Below are 16,685 nucleotides of genomic sequence, written 5' to 3'. Positions count from 1 at the left end.
GATCATTTCTTCCCTTTCCTCTGCGGGTCGAGGGTTTTCTTGATCTTCCTCTTCGGGGCTTTGCAGCTGCTCGGGACACTTCTTCAGGTGGTCTCTGGAGACAACGGCTGTGGTTTCTCCTCCATCCTTACTGATCACGCAAATCTTTGGGCTCTCATGGCTTGATGGCAGTACGGTGTACGGGTCCTTCTCCCACTGGTCGTCCAACTTGTGGAGCCGTCTTTTCCTCTTCAAGACCTGCTCTCCAGGTACCAGGGGAACAGCGGGAGCATACTGATTATAAGCCCTCTCTTGCCTTTCTCTAGCTTGAGACAGACTTCGCTCCACGCTCTCCTGCACTTTCCGATACTGCTGCTGCCGTTCTGTATCCCAGTCTGCCTCTGGCGAGGTGTCCTCGGGCGTCAGGACTCCCATATCCGGGTCGATAGGCAGCTTACCAGGTCTCGCTCTCATTAGGTAAGCCGGGGTACAGTTGGTAGAACCTACAGGGATGTGGTTGTATAGGTCCACCAGATCAGGCAGCTTCTCAGGCCACATACTGCGTTCTTCCAGGGGCAATGTTTTCAGGAGGTCTATCACCACCTGGTTCATCTTCTCGCAGAGTCCATTAGTTTGTGGGTGATAGGGCGTTGTTCTTATCTTCGTGCAGCCATACAGGTTGCAGAACTCCTGGAAGACTTCCGCTTCGAAGGCTGGCCCTTGGTCTGTCAGCACTTGGTCCGGGTACCCGTGTGGACGGCAGAAGTGCTGCTGGAAGGCTCTAGCTGCTGTTTGAGCCGTTAAGTCCTTGACCGGGACCACCACCAGGAACCGGGAGTAATGATCTACGATTGTGAGGGCGTAGACATACCCAGATCTGCTTGGAGCCAGTTTCACATGGTCCAGGGCTACCAGTTCCAGTGGCTGTCGGGTGATGATGGGCTGCAAGGGAGTCTTCTGGCTGGCACGGTCCTTCCTTCTTAGGTGGCACGGTCCACAGTCTCTGCACCACCTCTCGATGGCTCCTCTCATGCCTACCCAGTAGAACCGCTCACGCAATAAGAACTCCAGCTTCTTCCACCCGAAATGTCCTGCTCCGTTGTGATACGCCTCCAGAATCATAGCCGCGTCTCGTCTGGGGACCACTACCTGCCAGGTCAACTCATGTGTTCGAGAGTTAACCATTCTCCGGCACAACTTCTCCCTGTAGAGGAACAGCCTACTTTTCTCCTTCCACAGTTGCTTAGTCTCCTCTGGGGCGTCTGGGTCCAGACTGGCATCGGCTTGGGTCAGCATTTCCTTCACCAGACGGACTGCAGGATCACTGTCTTGCGTCTCCGCCCAGTTGTAGTGGGGCAAGGGATTGAACGTCGCGGAGCGCCTGTCCTTCACACGGTGGGAATACAGGGTAATCCCATGACGGTGGAACGCAGGGAGCTCAACTTCTTCCAGATCTTCTGGATCTTCCCCTACGTCCGGTAAGTTCGGCATTCTAGACAGGGCATCCGCGTTGGCATTTGAGCGTCCTGCCCGGTATTTGATGGTGAATTCAAAGTTGGACAGGCGAGCCATCCATCTCTGTTCCAGAGCACCGAGCCTTGCAGTGTCCAGGTGTGTCAACGGGTTGTTATCCGTGTACGCGATGAATTTGGAGGAGGCAAGGTAATGCTTGAAACGTTCGGTCACTGCCCACACTACTGCCAGGAACTCCAGCTTGAATGAGCTATAATTCTCAGGGTTCCTCTCGGTGGGTCGTAGCTTTCGGCTAGCGTAAGCGATTACCCATTCTTTTCCTTGCTGGATCTGGGACAGCACGGCTCCTAGCCCGATGTTACTTGCGTCCGTGTGGAGGATAAAGGGCTGGCTGTAGTCTGGATATGCCAGGATTTCATCCCCCGTGAGGGCCATCTTCAGATGGCAAAAGGACTCCTCTTCCAGCTTTTCCCACCTGAAGGGCGGCTTCTGGTTTTTGGCTTTTCGAGATTGACCTATCAGGAGGTCCTGCATAGGGGCTGCCATTTTGGTGAAACCGGGAATGAATCTTCAGTAGTAGCCTACCAACCCGAGGAACTGCCGCACTTCCTTTATGCTGGAGGGTCTTGGCCAGTCCTTAATCACGGTGATCTTATCAGGGTCAGGAGCCACTCCGTCAGCACTCACCACGTGTCCCAGGTATTGCACCTTTGGTTTCAGGAGGTGACACTTGGAGGGTTTCACCTTTAGGCCGTAGTTTGCCAGAGCTTCGAACACTTCTGCCAGGTGTTTCAGGTGGTCCTCGTAGGTCTTGGAATAGACGATGACATCGTCCAGGTATAACAGGACCGTCTCGAAGTTTCGGTGTCCCAGACAGCATTCCATCAACCGTTGGAAGGTTCCTGGTGCGTTGCAGAGCCCGAACGGCATACAGTTAAATTCACTGAGACCCATCGGGGTGGTGAATGCGGTCTTCTCCCGGTCCGCCTCTGCTACAGGAACCTGCCAGTACCCGCTAGTGAGATCCAAAGTAGAGAAGAAGTTAGCAGATTTTAATGCAGCTAAGGACTCTTCTATCCTTGGTAACGGGTACGCATCTTTGTGTGTGATACGGTTGACCTTCCTGTAGTCTAGACACATTCTCATAGTGTTGTCCTTCTTTTTCACTAAGACTAGTGGAGCTGCCCAGGGGCTACAGCTGTCCCTGATTACCCCAGCCTCCTTCATGTCTCTAAGCATCCCCTTGGCGTGTTGGTAGTGTGCAGGGGGTACGGGTCGGTATCTCTCCTTTATGGGAGGATGGTCTCCCGTGGGGATGTGGTGTTCTACCCCCTTTACTCGCCCGAAGTCTAACGGGTGTTTACTAAACACTCTCTCGTACTCTTGAACCACCCGATAGACTCCTTGTTTCTGGTGTGAGGGAGTGGATTCGGTACCCAGATGTAGTTGCTGACACCAGTCCCCCACTGGTTTCTTAGAGCCGTTACCTTCCTCTGGTTGAGATGGAGGCAAGGGTTCCACGGCCTGTACAGAATTCTGGTTTATGGTGAACAATTTAGCTAGCGTGGCATACCGGGGCAGGTGTACTTCTCTCTCACCGATATTTATGATGCGAACGGGCACCCTCCCATGGCGTACATCGACCACCCCCCGTGCTGTCAAAATGGTGGGCCTACTGTCTGAGTAGACGGGTTCTACCATTGCTTGGTAGTCTCTACCTCTTAGACCAATAGCTGCCCGGCACCAAATCATCATCTCACTTTTTGGGGGCATGGCAATAGGGAACGGGTCACACATTCTCACGCTACCTATCTCACCACCAGATAGTTCCACCTGTTGCCGCTTCATCAGTGCCCGGATCTCTTTTTGGAGCACACGCTGCTGGCCGGAACTGGCGTTCTTGGCAACCTGCTGTAAAATGAGAATCACCTCTGCAAGACAATTTTCAATTACATTGGTTCCCAGGGTGATTCTAGGGTGACTCTCATGACGGTCTATGTCCACTATAATCAGTCCTTGTGCCGCCAGTTCGACTTTACCGATTTTAATGGTCACCTCCTTGAATCCCACCTGCGGCACGGGCTGACCATTGCTGGCGATGATACTCAGGTCGTCGTCTGGGTAGCGGGTTATGTCCGAATCATTCCAGTACTGCTTGAAGAGCACGTACGGGATGGTGGTGACCTGTGACCCAGTGTCTAGTAGGGCACTCATAGGAATGCCATCCAGTACCACAGGCAAGATTGGACGTCCCCCTACGTATTTATCACGCCAGTTTGATGGGCCTGATGGTCTTATGCCTGGGGGTTGGCCCTCTACCCCAGGTGGTGCCCGTTTAAATGACAGTACCTTGCCACATGTCCGGGTTGATTGCAGCGGCGGCAAATAGGTCGTCCGTCCTCGTTGTATCGATCGCTGGGTCTTCCTCTGGCCGGTGGGGTCCTCCTTGGTCGGCGCCACGGGATGTCCTCCGGTCCGGATGCCAGCTCGATCTTCCCTGCAGTAGAAACCTGTAAAGACTGCACAGTTCGGGTTAGCGCGGCAACGCTTTTAGTTAGCTCTTGGACCTGATGGTGCAGGTCTGTTGCCGGGTCACTGTTTAAAGCCTGCGCATCAGCTCCCACAGGCCCTGCAGACAAGGGCGCCGTCTCCTGGTGATAAGTGATAGCAGGGCGCCTGTGGGTCACAGCGCCACCTGGTGCCGGTTCTCGGAGCACCCGGATGGCTCTGTCCTTGAACTGTGCAAAGTCCAGGTCAGGGTCCTGTAAGGCCATTGCCCGCAACTGGGTTCGGTGGGCATTGCACAGTAGACCCTCAATGAATTGTTCAGTCAACAGCTTATCTTCATTTCCCACGCTGTCAGGGTCTGCCTGCTTAATGGCTCTCAGGGCCTCTTGTAGGTTTAGAGCATAGTCTCTTATACTCTCATGTGCCCGTTGTTTGCACCCATAAAATCTTAGTTTTATTTCGGCTGAGGTCAAATGTGTCTTTCAGCCGGGTTACTATGTCTCTGACAGTCCTCTTCCTCCCAGGTGGCCAGGACTTTACCTCCCTTTGGGCTGCCCCGATTAATTGGGCCACCAGGATGCTCACTTTTTGCGCCTCCGTGAGGGGATACACCTGGAAGAGGCTATCCAGCCTTTCTCTGAAGTCAGTTAGGGTATGTGACTCCCCTGAGTACTGGGGTAGCCAGGCTGCCCCCGGGATATAGGGCATAGTGAAAGGCATGACCGCAGCAGCGGTGGCGCTGGCGGTGGCTGTGGCAGTGAAGCTATCCTCTGTATCCGACATCCTCCTCCCCCCTAGTGGACCGTGGCCTACCTTGCGATGATCCTCTTCCGTAGGCCGCGGCTCCGCAGTCGATCGTCAGGGTTGAGGACCTTCCGTCGCGCTCCTGTGACGTCGGCGTCCGCTGGGCTCCTTCCAGGACCTTATGCAACGTCCGGACGTGAGGCGGGGCTTCAGTTCTCGCGGGCTTTCGGAGTCCACGCCTCTCTTCTTCCCGCGCGGCGTCCTCAAGATGGCGTCCAATGGCGGGAAAACTCCACGGATGGCGGGAAGAAGGCAGAAGATGGCGTCGGATGGCGGGAATCGGCTCCAGATGGCGGGAAACGACTCCGGACGGCGGGAAACTTCACCACAGGTAAGTATATAAGTCTCTTTTTCAGGCACGCAGTACCCGGTGGTTGCGGGCACGGGATCCTGCCGACTACGCCAAAGTTGACTCGCCCCCTGGGCCAGTGCTGTAGTGCGGCGCGCGCGGGGGATACCCGGAGCCGGATCCGATGGGGGTAGTAGTCTTCGTGTGGCGGTGACCCGGTCCGCGCCCAGGGTGGTCAAACTAAGTGGCAGTTATTGGTATGATGGTATTAGTGTCCGACTACGCCACCCGTTGAATGCGGTTATGAAACCGCCGCTGCAGGGCAGACCGCTGAGGCCGGTGGTATAGGTGTGCAGCAATGTTGATATAACCCCCAACGGGAGAGGTATGGCCTCAGGGCAGCGGATGTGGGTGATGTTGGGAGTGATGGTGTGGATGTCCCAGCACTAACGGTGCGACAAGGAAGCACGGAGATGCGAGGGTACAGTTCAGGGCCTTTACTGATGGTACAAGGCAAATTCCCCCGGGAGTACTGGCTAGTAGTTGGGGCCTGGTTAGTCTGCGAGTAAGCCGGAGTTCCCCTGGCCAGGTGGAGTTGTAGGCCTTCCCGTTAGTCTGTACCCTTCCTGGCTACCCTGCTTTCAGCGGTTACAAGTAGCCCACGTCCCTGGGTATACCGTGTGGTGCTCACCCGTATGGCTGGTGACCTGGGGCCTCCTGTTAGCCTCCGCTCCGGGATGGCGGTGCTGGTCCCTCCGTTGTGACTGAGCCTCCGGGCTTTTATGGCCAGAGGACCTGGAATCCCCTGCCGGATGGATTCTGCTGCTGGGTATATCTTAGTCCCCACAGCCTCGGACTCCTGTGTCCGGTTTTAGTACCTTCTCCCAGGGCGAGCTCTGCACAGCTCCAGCCCCTGGCGCTTCTCCTTGGCTCCTACAGAGCTCCTGATGTCTCTCTGTCCCTGTTTCTGCGTGTCCAGACCAGACTCCGTCTCTGTCTGGAACTCCTCTCTCTAACCCTGCCTCAGCCCCAGTTTATGCAGGGGAAGTTCTTCCCCTCCCAGGACTGGGCAGGAGGTGTGGCATGCTTAGGATTCCTGCCCAGGAGACCTCCCACCTGCTCACAGACGTAATACTGCTATTACTGTGGAAACCAGACCCCTGGGGTGCCACATTTACACCTCCCGAAATAACACAGTGGATTTGACTTTATGTTACTCTTGTTAGAACTCTCCTGTTAGGTTTTTTCTATCTTGCTGGTCACATGACCTTTTTTGCCTATTTAATCCTGCTCTGCTGTCCTGGCCTTGCTGGACTTCATTGTAATTTCTACTCTTAAGCTAGCCTGGTGCTTAGTTACCTTTCTCAGTCAGTTTAGCTAGGTCTTCGGACCTTTATGTTCTATGTTGTGTGTTTGTCTTTTACTGCTACAATCTCTGCTAGGAGGTGTCCAACTTTATCCCAGTCCCTAGTTCTTGTAGGGATCCCTCCCTTGCATCTATAGGTCTTCGTACAGACTAGCCGAGGACTTTAGCGGGTCTGATCGCAGGATCAGGTTCCCCGTTACATCGTAGGGATCTAGATTAGTTCTATTGTAGGGACAGATCTCCTTTCTTTCCTTAGTGCTTGTAGCAGATCATAACAGTAAGTCCAGCCCAAAAATATCTCTAAGGAAAGACCTCCAGTTTCCATCATGGTGTCGGTTCAGGATTTGGCTCAACGCCTGCAGGGACTCTCTCTGGTGGTGGCCGAGCTCCAACAACACGTGAGTAGCTGTTCTGGAGCACATTTTGTGGAGCCAAAGGTACATTTGCCTGATTTATTTTTTGGTGATCAACAAGAATTTTTTTCCTTTAAAAATGCTTGTTTGTTGTATTTTCGTATGAGACCCAGATCCTCTGGTGATGAATCACAGCGCATAGGGTTCATAATGTCACTTTTGCGCAAAGAACCTCAGGGATGGGCCTTTTCTCTCCAACCTAGTGATCCATGCTTTAGATCAGTGGATAGTTTTTTTTCTGCTTTGGGTTTGTTGTATGATGATCCTGATCGTGTCTCATCAGCTGAGACTGAATTGAGATGTTTGAGGCAGGGATCAGGTAATGTGGAAAAATATTGTTCTCACTTCCGTCGGTGGTCTGCCCAGGTGGGGTGGAACGATTCAGCTTTGAAAAGTTTGTTTCTTGCGGGGCTAGGTGAAAGGGTTAAGGATTTGCTGATTGCTTATCCCACACCTGGAAACTTGCAGGAGGCAATGCAATTAGCTATACGGGTGGACAGGAGACTGCGTGCAAGGGTTAATGAGAAAATCCTCTGCCATGTCAGCTCCGAGTCTTGAGAGGGTCTGTACTGACATTGAAGAGCCGATGGAGATTGGGGCGATGGCACCCCGCTCTCAGGAAAAAGACCGCAGATCTTCTGAAGGTTTGTGCTTTTATTGCGGGAAATCTGACCATTTTATTAAGAACTGTGTGCTTCGTATGAACAAAGAAAAAAAAAAGGTCAGTTTCGCCCGTATTGCCTGTTTAAATACTAAGGGGGTATTTCTTTCTGCTACTACTGCTGCTCAGGAAGAATTAATTGAATTTCGGATATTTGCGCGGTCTGTGCACACTCCCGATCTCGGGGGAGCTGTGTTAGGATCTCCAGCAGGCCTTCTGGAGTGGCGACCTGCAACAGGCTCCTGACCACTGGGTCGGTGCTGCCTGGAGTGGCGGCCCGCATCAGGCTCCTGACCACTGGGTCGGTGCTGCCTGGCTCTCCCTCCATCTCCGGGTAGGCTTTCTCTGGACTCTCTTCCAGACGTCTTGTCTCCGGGTGCGCTCTCTCCAGACTGCTCCAGGCGACACCCATCTTTGCTCTCTTGTTCTGTCTCCGCCCACATTGAGGGTGGTCCCGGGGCAACTTTGTGATTGTCAGTTCCAGGGGCAGTTCTCTTACGCTGATGGACACTTCCAGCATCACAGTCTCTGTTGGTGGGCGCGGTTTCCGCTTTTGGCGCCATTCTTCGACCTGGCCCACGATGGGAGGTGGCCTCTTGCCACCCTCTGGCACGCCCATAATGGCGTCCGCTCTTCCAAGGCGGGAAATCTTTGGAAATGGCGGGAATCGTCTCCCAGTGGCGGGAAACTCCATGGATGGCGGGAAAAAGCTGCAAATGGCGGACAACCGGCGGGAAACGACCTGTGATGGGGCCCGATGGCGGGGACCCTCCGGAACCGGCGGGAGACTTCTTTTTGAGGTAACGGTGAACTTTTCTTCAGGCACGCAGTACCCGGTTGTTGCGGGCACGAGATCCTGCCGACTACGCCAAAGTTGACGCGCCCCCTGGGCCAGTGTTGTTTTGGGGATACCCGGAGCCGGATCAGATGGGGGTTGTAGTCTCCGAGTGGCGGTGACCCGGTCCGTGCCCAGGGTGTCAAGCTCAGTGTGTGGCAGTCCTTATGATGTTACTAGATGTTCTTTTATGTCGACTACGCCACCCGTTGATTTGCGGTCAATACGGCCGCCGCTGCAGCAGGGTCCACTGAGGCTGATGATGTGAGTGCAGCTTAGGTAGTATAACCCCCAACGGGAGGGGTATAGCCTCAGGGGGTCAGCCGTGGAGGATGGTGGTTGTGAAGGTGCAGCAAGGAGACTCAGAGGCATAAAATGCAGTTCCAGGGTTTTACTTACTGGTGTTGCTCGGGTCACTGTGTACAGCAGTGACCACCCAAGCCGTGCTGCGTCCACCAGGTCCTGGACTCGGTCAACTCCCAGGCAACTCCGGAGTGTGGTCCTGAGCTCCTTTCTGTCTCTCCCTTCTTCTGGCCGTTCCCACCAGGGATCCACCTAAGTCTGGCTCCCTCGGGCCTCTTGTTGGTCAAGCCTCCTCTGGGCTCCCTGACCCTATTCTTGGTCTGCCTTCCGGGTGGATTTAGTGGGTGATCGTGGCAGATCCTGCCCACGACCTCCGGTTCCTGGCTAAGGTGTGCTGTAGCCTCTGCCAGCTTGGGATCCGGTACCCTGTTGCCGACCCTTCACCCTATTAGCTCTCTTATGGGCTCTTGGGGTCCCCTCTGCGCCTCTGGGTCTCTCTCTCTTCTCCTCTGCTCTGCTTCTCAGGCTCTCAGACAGACTGTCTGACTGGCTCACAGGCTCTGACTGACTGACTGACGTCTCACAGACTGACCCTGATCTAAGATGGTGCCCACCTTATATACTCCCTCTATGTGTGAGCTCAGGTGACCAGCACCCAATGAGCTCCTAGCTTTACCCAGGCTGCTCCCCCTATCTGCCCCTACACTACTGGGATGTTCCACCCCCCTCCCACTCCAGCCAGGAACAGACACTGTCGTACCTGCACATTTCTAAGTGGGAGTACCGTTGGTCTGCTCCTCGGAAATGGGATGTGTGTAGTGCATGCAGCTAACTGAGCTCAGTTCCACACTCCATCCTTACCCGGGAGTGGAATATCACAGCTCTGGGTTGAGGTGCAATACCCCTGTAGCAGCCGAATCCTCAGGGTGCTACAAAACCACTGACCGATCTCGCCAGGAAAGGTGCTAATGCGGTTCAGTGGACTACTGAGGCCATTGAAGCTTTTGTGTTTCTAAAGGAGAGGTTCATCTCTGCTCCCATCCTTATGCAGCCTGATGTGACTAGGCCGTTTTTGGTTGAGGTTGATGCTTCTTCGGTGGGGGTCGGTGCGGTGTTGTCTCAGAAAAACAAGGATGGAGTACATCCCTGTCCCTTTTTTTTCAAAAAAAATTTCTGAGACTGAACCTAATTACGATATTGGTAATCGGGAATTGCTGGCTATTAAACTCGCATTTGAACACTGGCGTCATCTCTTGGAAGGTGCTGAATTTCCCATTTAGGTTTTCACTGATCATAAAAATCTGATCTATCTTGATGCTGCCAAGCGCTTGAATGCCCGTCAGGCTAGGTGGGCACTTTTTTTCTCGCTGTTTAATTTTTCCGTTACTTACATCCCGGGTACCAAGAATGTTAAAGCTGATGCTTTGTCTCGCAGCTTTTCTCCCATGGTCGGTGGTGAGGAGGAGGGGAGCATTTTACAAGAAGGTGTTGTGATTGCGGCATTGGACTCCGTTTTGGAAGATGAGATTCTTAAAGCACAGGAGAATGCCCCATCTAACACTCCCCATGGGTGGTTGTTTGTGCCTAGGACCTTTAGGCTGGGTGCCCACGTAGCGTTTTTCAAGCGTTTATGCAGCGGAATTTCCGCAGCGGAAACGCTTGTGAAACGCTAGGTAATCCGCACCCCATGGTCCCCAAGGGGATTCCGCATGTTCTATGCACATACTGCGGATTTTTCCGCAGCGTTTATGCTGCGTACAAAAATCCGCAGCATGTCATTTAATTTTGCGGAAGCGCAGCGGAACTCCCGCCATTGACTTGCATTGAAACGCATAGAAACTGCGACTGTACATTTGTACAAGCGGCTTCTATGCGTCTCTATGTGCGGATGGTACCCAGTTCTGGAGGAGAGGAGACTCTCATCCAGACCTGGGTACCATTGTACCTGTAAAAAAAGAATAAAATAACAAATAAAGTTTATACTCACCTTTCCGAAGGCTTTTCTCTGAATGCCGGCATCGCTTGAGGACCTGCGGTGACGTCACAGTCATGTGACCGCAGGCCCTTCACCGCTCTGTCTCGCGATATGCCGGCAGCCGGGAACCAGACAGGAACGAGCGCTGCAGCCACGCCGGGGCCTCGGGGGTGAGTATAGCTTTATTTGTTTTAATTTTTACGGTTCACACTGTATAAATCCATGCCGTTTGCATGGATTTATATAGTGTGACTTAGTTGTCAAGCACTTTCCAAGTGATGCTATCGCCTGGAAAGCGCTTGTCAATCTGCATGCGGAAACGCATGTGAATCCGCATGTATTCTGCAGGAAAAACGCATGCACAATGTGCATGCGTTTTTTCTGCCAGGGAGATGCAGAAATGCTGCAGAAATTTTCTGCTTCATTTCTGCATCGTGGGCACATAGCCTAAGGAGAGATTTGTTTGTTGAGTGTCATGAGTCTCGGTTGGCAGGTCATCCAGGAATTTCTGAGACCAAGAGACTTGTGGGTCGCAGTTTTTGGTGGCCTGGATGGCAGAAGGAAGTCATTAAGTGGGTGCGTCAATGTACGGTGTGTGCTAGATCTAAGTCTTCACATACTCCTGCAGCGGGGTTGCTTTGCCCTCTGGAGGTTCCTAGTGCACCTTGGACACATCTGGCTATGGACTTTATTACTGACCTTCCCCCCTCTGAGGGTTTCACAGTCATCTGGGTGGTCGTGGACCGTTTTAGCAAGATGTGTCACTTGGTTTCTTTCATCAAACTGCCCTGCGCTAAGACACTCGCTAAGGCCTTTGTCAAGGAAATTGTCAGACTACATTGCGTTCCTACTGACATTCTTTCGGATAGGGGACCTCAGTTCGAGGCTCGTTTTTGGCGTGCTTTTTGTGACAGGTTGGGAGTTCATTTGTCGTTTTCATCCGGATATTATCCTGAGTCTAATGGCCAGACAGAAAGGAAGAATCAGGATGTTGAGCAGTTCTTGCGTTGTTTTGTGGCAGACAATCAGGAGGGGTGGTCTGAGTTTCTGCCGCTTGCTGAGTTTGCTCTTAACAACCATACATCCTCTTCTGCTGGTTGTTCGCCTTTTTTTTGTTGTTCTGGGAGACATCCGTCTTTTGGGTCATTCTCCAAATTGGTATCGACTGTGCCTGAGGAGGAAAGTTTTTCCGGTGATTTGGAGAGAGTTTGGACGGATGTGCGTGATAATCTTCAGGAGGCTAACAAAAAATCTAAGAGGTACTTTGATAGGAAACAGCAAGAGGTTTTGTTTGCTATTGGTGACATGGTTTGGTTGTCCTCTAAGAATCTGCGGTTGAGGATTCCTTCTAAAAAATTGGGTCCCAAGTTTGTAGGGCCCTTTAAGGTGCTTCAGGTAGTTAACCAATCTGCTGTTAGGTTGGAGGTTCCTACCTCCTGGAAGATTAATCCGGTGTTTCATGTTTCTCTGTTGAAAAGAGCTTATGTGTCGGATGGAGACGCCTCTGCCACTGTTCCTCCGGTGGTGGAGGATGGGGAATACGAAATTTCCCACATCCTAAATTCTAGACGGTATAGAGGGAGTTTGCAGTATCTCGTCGCTTGGAAGGGTTTCGGACCCGAGGATAACTCATGGGTGAGGGCGGATGATGTTTCTGCTTCCAGACTTGTCAGATCGTTTCACAAGAGGTTTCCTGATAAGCCTGGGCCTAGGGGATCCGGAGGATCCTCATAGAAGAGGGGGTACTGTTAGAACTCTCCTGTTAGGTTTTTTCTATCTTGCTGGTCACATGACCTTTTTTGCCTATTTAATCCTGCTCCGCCCTCCTGGCCTTGCTGGACTTCATTGTAATTTCTACTCTTAAGCTAACCTGGCGCTTAGTTACCTTTCTCAGCCAGTTTAGCTAGGTCTTCGGACCTTTATGTTCTATGTTGTGTGTTTGTCTTTTACTGCTACAATCTCTGCTAGGAGGTGTCCAACTTTATCCCAGTCCCTAGTTCTTGTAGGGATCCCTCCCTTGCATCTATAGGTCTTCATACAGACTAGCCGAGGACTTTAGCGGGTCTGATCGCAGGATCAGGTTCCCCGTTACATCGTAGGGATCTAGCTTAGTTCTATTGTAGGGACAGATCTCCTTTCTTTCCTTAGTGCTTGTAGCAGATCATAACAACTCTGCTGTCATTTGGTGGTGATGAGAAGTCTGGCCCAATCCAGCCCTTGTTCATTTTGATAAGGGTCAGCTTGTCAGCATTGTCAGTTGACAGGCGAGTGCGCTTATCAGTTATAATTCCCCCTGCGGCACTAAAAACACGCTCCGATAACACGCTAGCGGAAGGGCAGGCCAGGACCTCCAAGGCGTACAGAGCGAGTTCATTCCAAGTGTCCAGCTTGGATACCAAAAAATTAAAATTGAAAATCATTAAGGAAGGTGAAGAGTTCTTAGACAGAGCAGAATTATCTCTTCATGATTCAGAAAGAGAAGAAATTCGAACTGCACCTGACGAAACAGAGGAATGGAAGCATGTGACCCACAGAAGCAGGAGGATCGAGAGGCAGTCAGCACCCATACTGCTCAGGAACCAGTACCAGGCTCTCACGCAGGAGAACCTTGAAGAAATACAGCAAGATAAGACTTTGCCAGCAATGAATAACCTTGTAAGTCCTCAGAATCCTCCTGGATGGAGAAAGAAGAATGTTGTGAAGAAAAAAACGAAGAGTGGTGGTCATGGGGGATTCCCTGTTAAGAGGAACAGAGGCCGCTATCTGCAGACCAGACATAACCGCAAGAGAAATGTGCTGTCTTCCTGGAGCAAAAATTAAAGATGTGTCTGACAGGATATCAAGACTCTTCAGACCTACAGATCACTACCCATTCCTGCTAATACATGTGGGGACAAATGACACCGCAAGAAAGGACCTGGAAACCATCTGCAGTGACTTTGAAGACTTAGGCAAGAAAGTGAAAGAATTGGGAGCGCAGGTGGTCTTCTCATCCATCCTCCCAGTGGATGACCATGGAACAATGAGGTGGAATAAGATTCTACAGGTGAACAACTGGCTACGTCGATGGTGCCGTCAACAAGGATTTGGATTTCTGGATCACGGGATAAATTACCTATACGATGGACTACTTGCTAGAGATGGGGTGCACCTTACGAAGACTGGAAAACATGTATTTGGAAGTCGCCTTGCTACACTCATCAGGAGAGCTTTAAACTAGAACAATGTGGGAAGGGAAGCAAAAGGCCAGAAAAAGCCATACAGCTGACAAATACTATTGAGATCTCTGCTACTGTAAGTGGAAAGAAAGAACAAAGACAAAAAAATCTAAATAAAAATATGGGAGGAAGAGAAACCAATCACAAACTAAAATGTTTTTATACAAATGCACAAAGCATGGGCAACAAACAAGGAGAATTGGAACTACTAATGCAGGAAAAGAAATATGATGTCATTGGAATCACTGAAACTTGGTGGGACGATACACATGATTGGAATAAAAGGCTAAAAGGATACAACTTATTTGCAAGAAACAGAATTGATAAACGAGGAGGAGGTGTCGCATTGTATGTTAGAAAAGCGTATATCTGCACAGAGATTGAAGCTTCAGAGACTGGGAGTTCTGTGGAAACTGTTTGGGTAAGAATACAAGGAGAGAACAACGGAAAGGACACCATTGTAGGCATTTACTACAGGCCACCTGGGCAAGCTGAAGATATGGATGAACTCTTTATGTATCAAATGACCAAGTTCTCCAAAAAATATGACGTAGTGGTCATGGGAGATTTCAACTATCCAGACATTTGTTGGGAATCTCTCTCAAGTAAAACTAACAGGTCAAGCAAATTCTTATCCTCTCTTGCTGACAACTTTATCTTCCAAAAGGTAGGGGAGAAAACAAGGGGATCTGCTACTTTGGATCTAATCCTTATAAACAGGGAGGAAATGGTTGAGGAGGTAAAGGTGGCTGGGACCCTAGGAGGCAGCGATCATGCTATTATAGAATTTTGGATAACTAGAGGAGGAAGACATGTGAAGACTCAAACTTCAAGGTTAGATTTTAGAAAGGCAGATTTTAAGAGACTCAGAAAGAGAATAGGAGGGATCCAATGGCTGGATGTCCTTAAGGACAAAAATGTCCAGGAAGGATGGGAAATTTTTAAAAATGAGATTCTCAAAGCACAATTGTTAACAATCCCGAAAAGTAGGAAGAATGGGAAGCATTTAAGGAAACCAGGATGGATGAACACAGAACTTAAACACATGCTAAAAAGAAAGAAAGAAATGTTTATTAAATGGAAAGAGGGAGGCATATCTAAAGAAGATTATAATGCAGTCTGCAGATCCTGCAGGGCACGTATCAGGTTAGCTAAAGCTGACAATGAATTAAGGCTTGCAAGAGATGTCAAAAGCAATAAAAAAGGATTTTGGGGGTATGTCAAAAGTAAAAGAAAAGTCAAAGATGCTATAGGATTTTTACAGGATGAAAATGGAGAAATGGTAAGAGAGGATGTTGAGAAGGCTGAACTTTTTAATTCCTATTTTGCATCTGTTTTCTCTCAGAAAGAAAATGTAACATCAACTGATTTTCACTGTCCTTTTAAAGGAATAGAAGAATCCAAGTTATCTGTAAACAGAAAGATTGTGAGGGAATATTTAGCTAACATAAATGAGTTCAAGTCTCCAGGTCCAGATGAATTACACCCCAGAGTACTGAAGGAGATCGTAGAAGAAATTTTAGAACCACTCTCCATAATCTTTGAAAATTCTTGGAGAACAGGAGAAGTCCCAGAAGACTGGAGAAGAGCAAATGTTGTTCCTATCTTCAAAAAGGGGAAGAAGGTGGACCCAGGGAACTATAGGCCGGTGAGTCTGACTTCTATACCAGGAAAGATCTTTGAACAAATTATTAAACATCATGTATGTAAGTACCTGGATAAGAATGAAGTGATTAACCAGAGTCAGCATGGGTTTGTAACTAACAAGTCATGTCAGACTAACTTAATTTCCTTCTATGACAGAATCACTGACTGGGTGGATCAGGGAAATGCTGTAGATATAGTATATCTTGACTTCAGCAAAGCATTTGACAAAGTATCTCACACCATCCTTATTGAAAAAATGACCAAGTATGCAATGGACCAGGCAACTGTTAGGTGGATTCATAACTGGCTTAGTGATCGGACTCAAAGGGTGGTTGTAAATGGCTTCACATCCAGCTGGATGAATGTCTCAAGTGGGATACCACAGGGCTCTGTCCTGGGACCTGTATTGTTCAACATCTTCATCAATGATTTAGATGAAGGAATTGAGGGTAAACTGATTAAATTTGCTGATGACACAAAGCTAGGAGGGATAGCTAATACTAGAGAAGAGAGAGAGAGGATTCAAAAAGACCTAAATAAACTGGAGCAGTGGGCAGCAACCAACAGAATGGTTTTTAACAGGGAAAAATGCAAAGTACTACATCTGGGCAATAAAAATGAAAAAAGCATATACAGAATGGGAGGAATAGAGCTAAGCAACAGTACATGTGAAAAAGACTTAGGTATACTAATAGATCATAGACTGAACATGAGTCAACAGTGTGATGCAGCAGCAAAAAAGGCAAATACAATTCTGGGATGTATTAACAGAAGCATACAGTCTAGATCACGTGAAGTCATTATCGGTCTTTACTCCTCTTTGGTCAGACCTCATCTGGAATACTGTGTACAGTTTTGGGCACCACATTTTAAAAAAGACATAGACAAACTGGAACAAGTTCAGAGAAGAGCGACCAGAATGGTGACTGGTCTGCAAACCATGTCCTATGAGGAACGGTTGCAGGATTTGGGAATGTTTAGCTTGCAAAAAAGAAGACTGAGAGGAGACTTAATAGCTGTCTACAAATATGTCAAGGGCTGTCACATTGTAGAAGGATCATCTTTATTCTCATTTGCACAGGGAAAGACTAGAAGCAACGGGATGAAACTAAATGGGAGGAGACACAGATTAGATATTAGAAAAAACTTTTTGACAGTTAGGGTGATTAATGAGTGGAACAGGCTGCCACGAGAGGTGGTGAGTTCCCCTTCAA

Source organism: Phyllobates terribilis, unplaced genomic scaffold (assembly GCF_046119375.1).
Source record: "Phyllobates terribilis strain yellow unplaced genomic scaffold, ASM4611937v1 Scaffold_1__5_contigs__length_1240528914, whole genome shotgun sequence".
Lineage (NCBI taxonomy): Eukaryota > Metazoa > Chordata > Amphibia > Anura > Dendrobatidae > Phyllobates > Phyllobates terribilis.
This window is presented reverse-complemented; position numbering follows the sequence as displayed.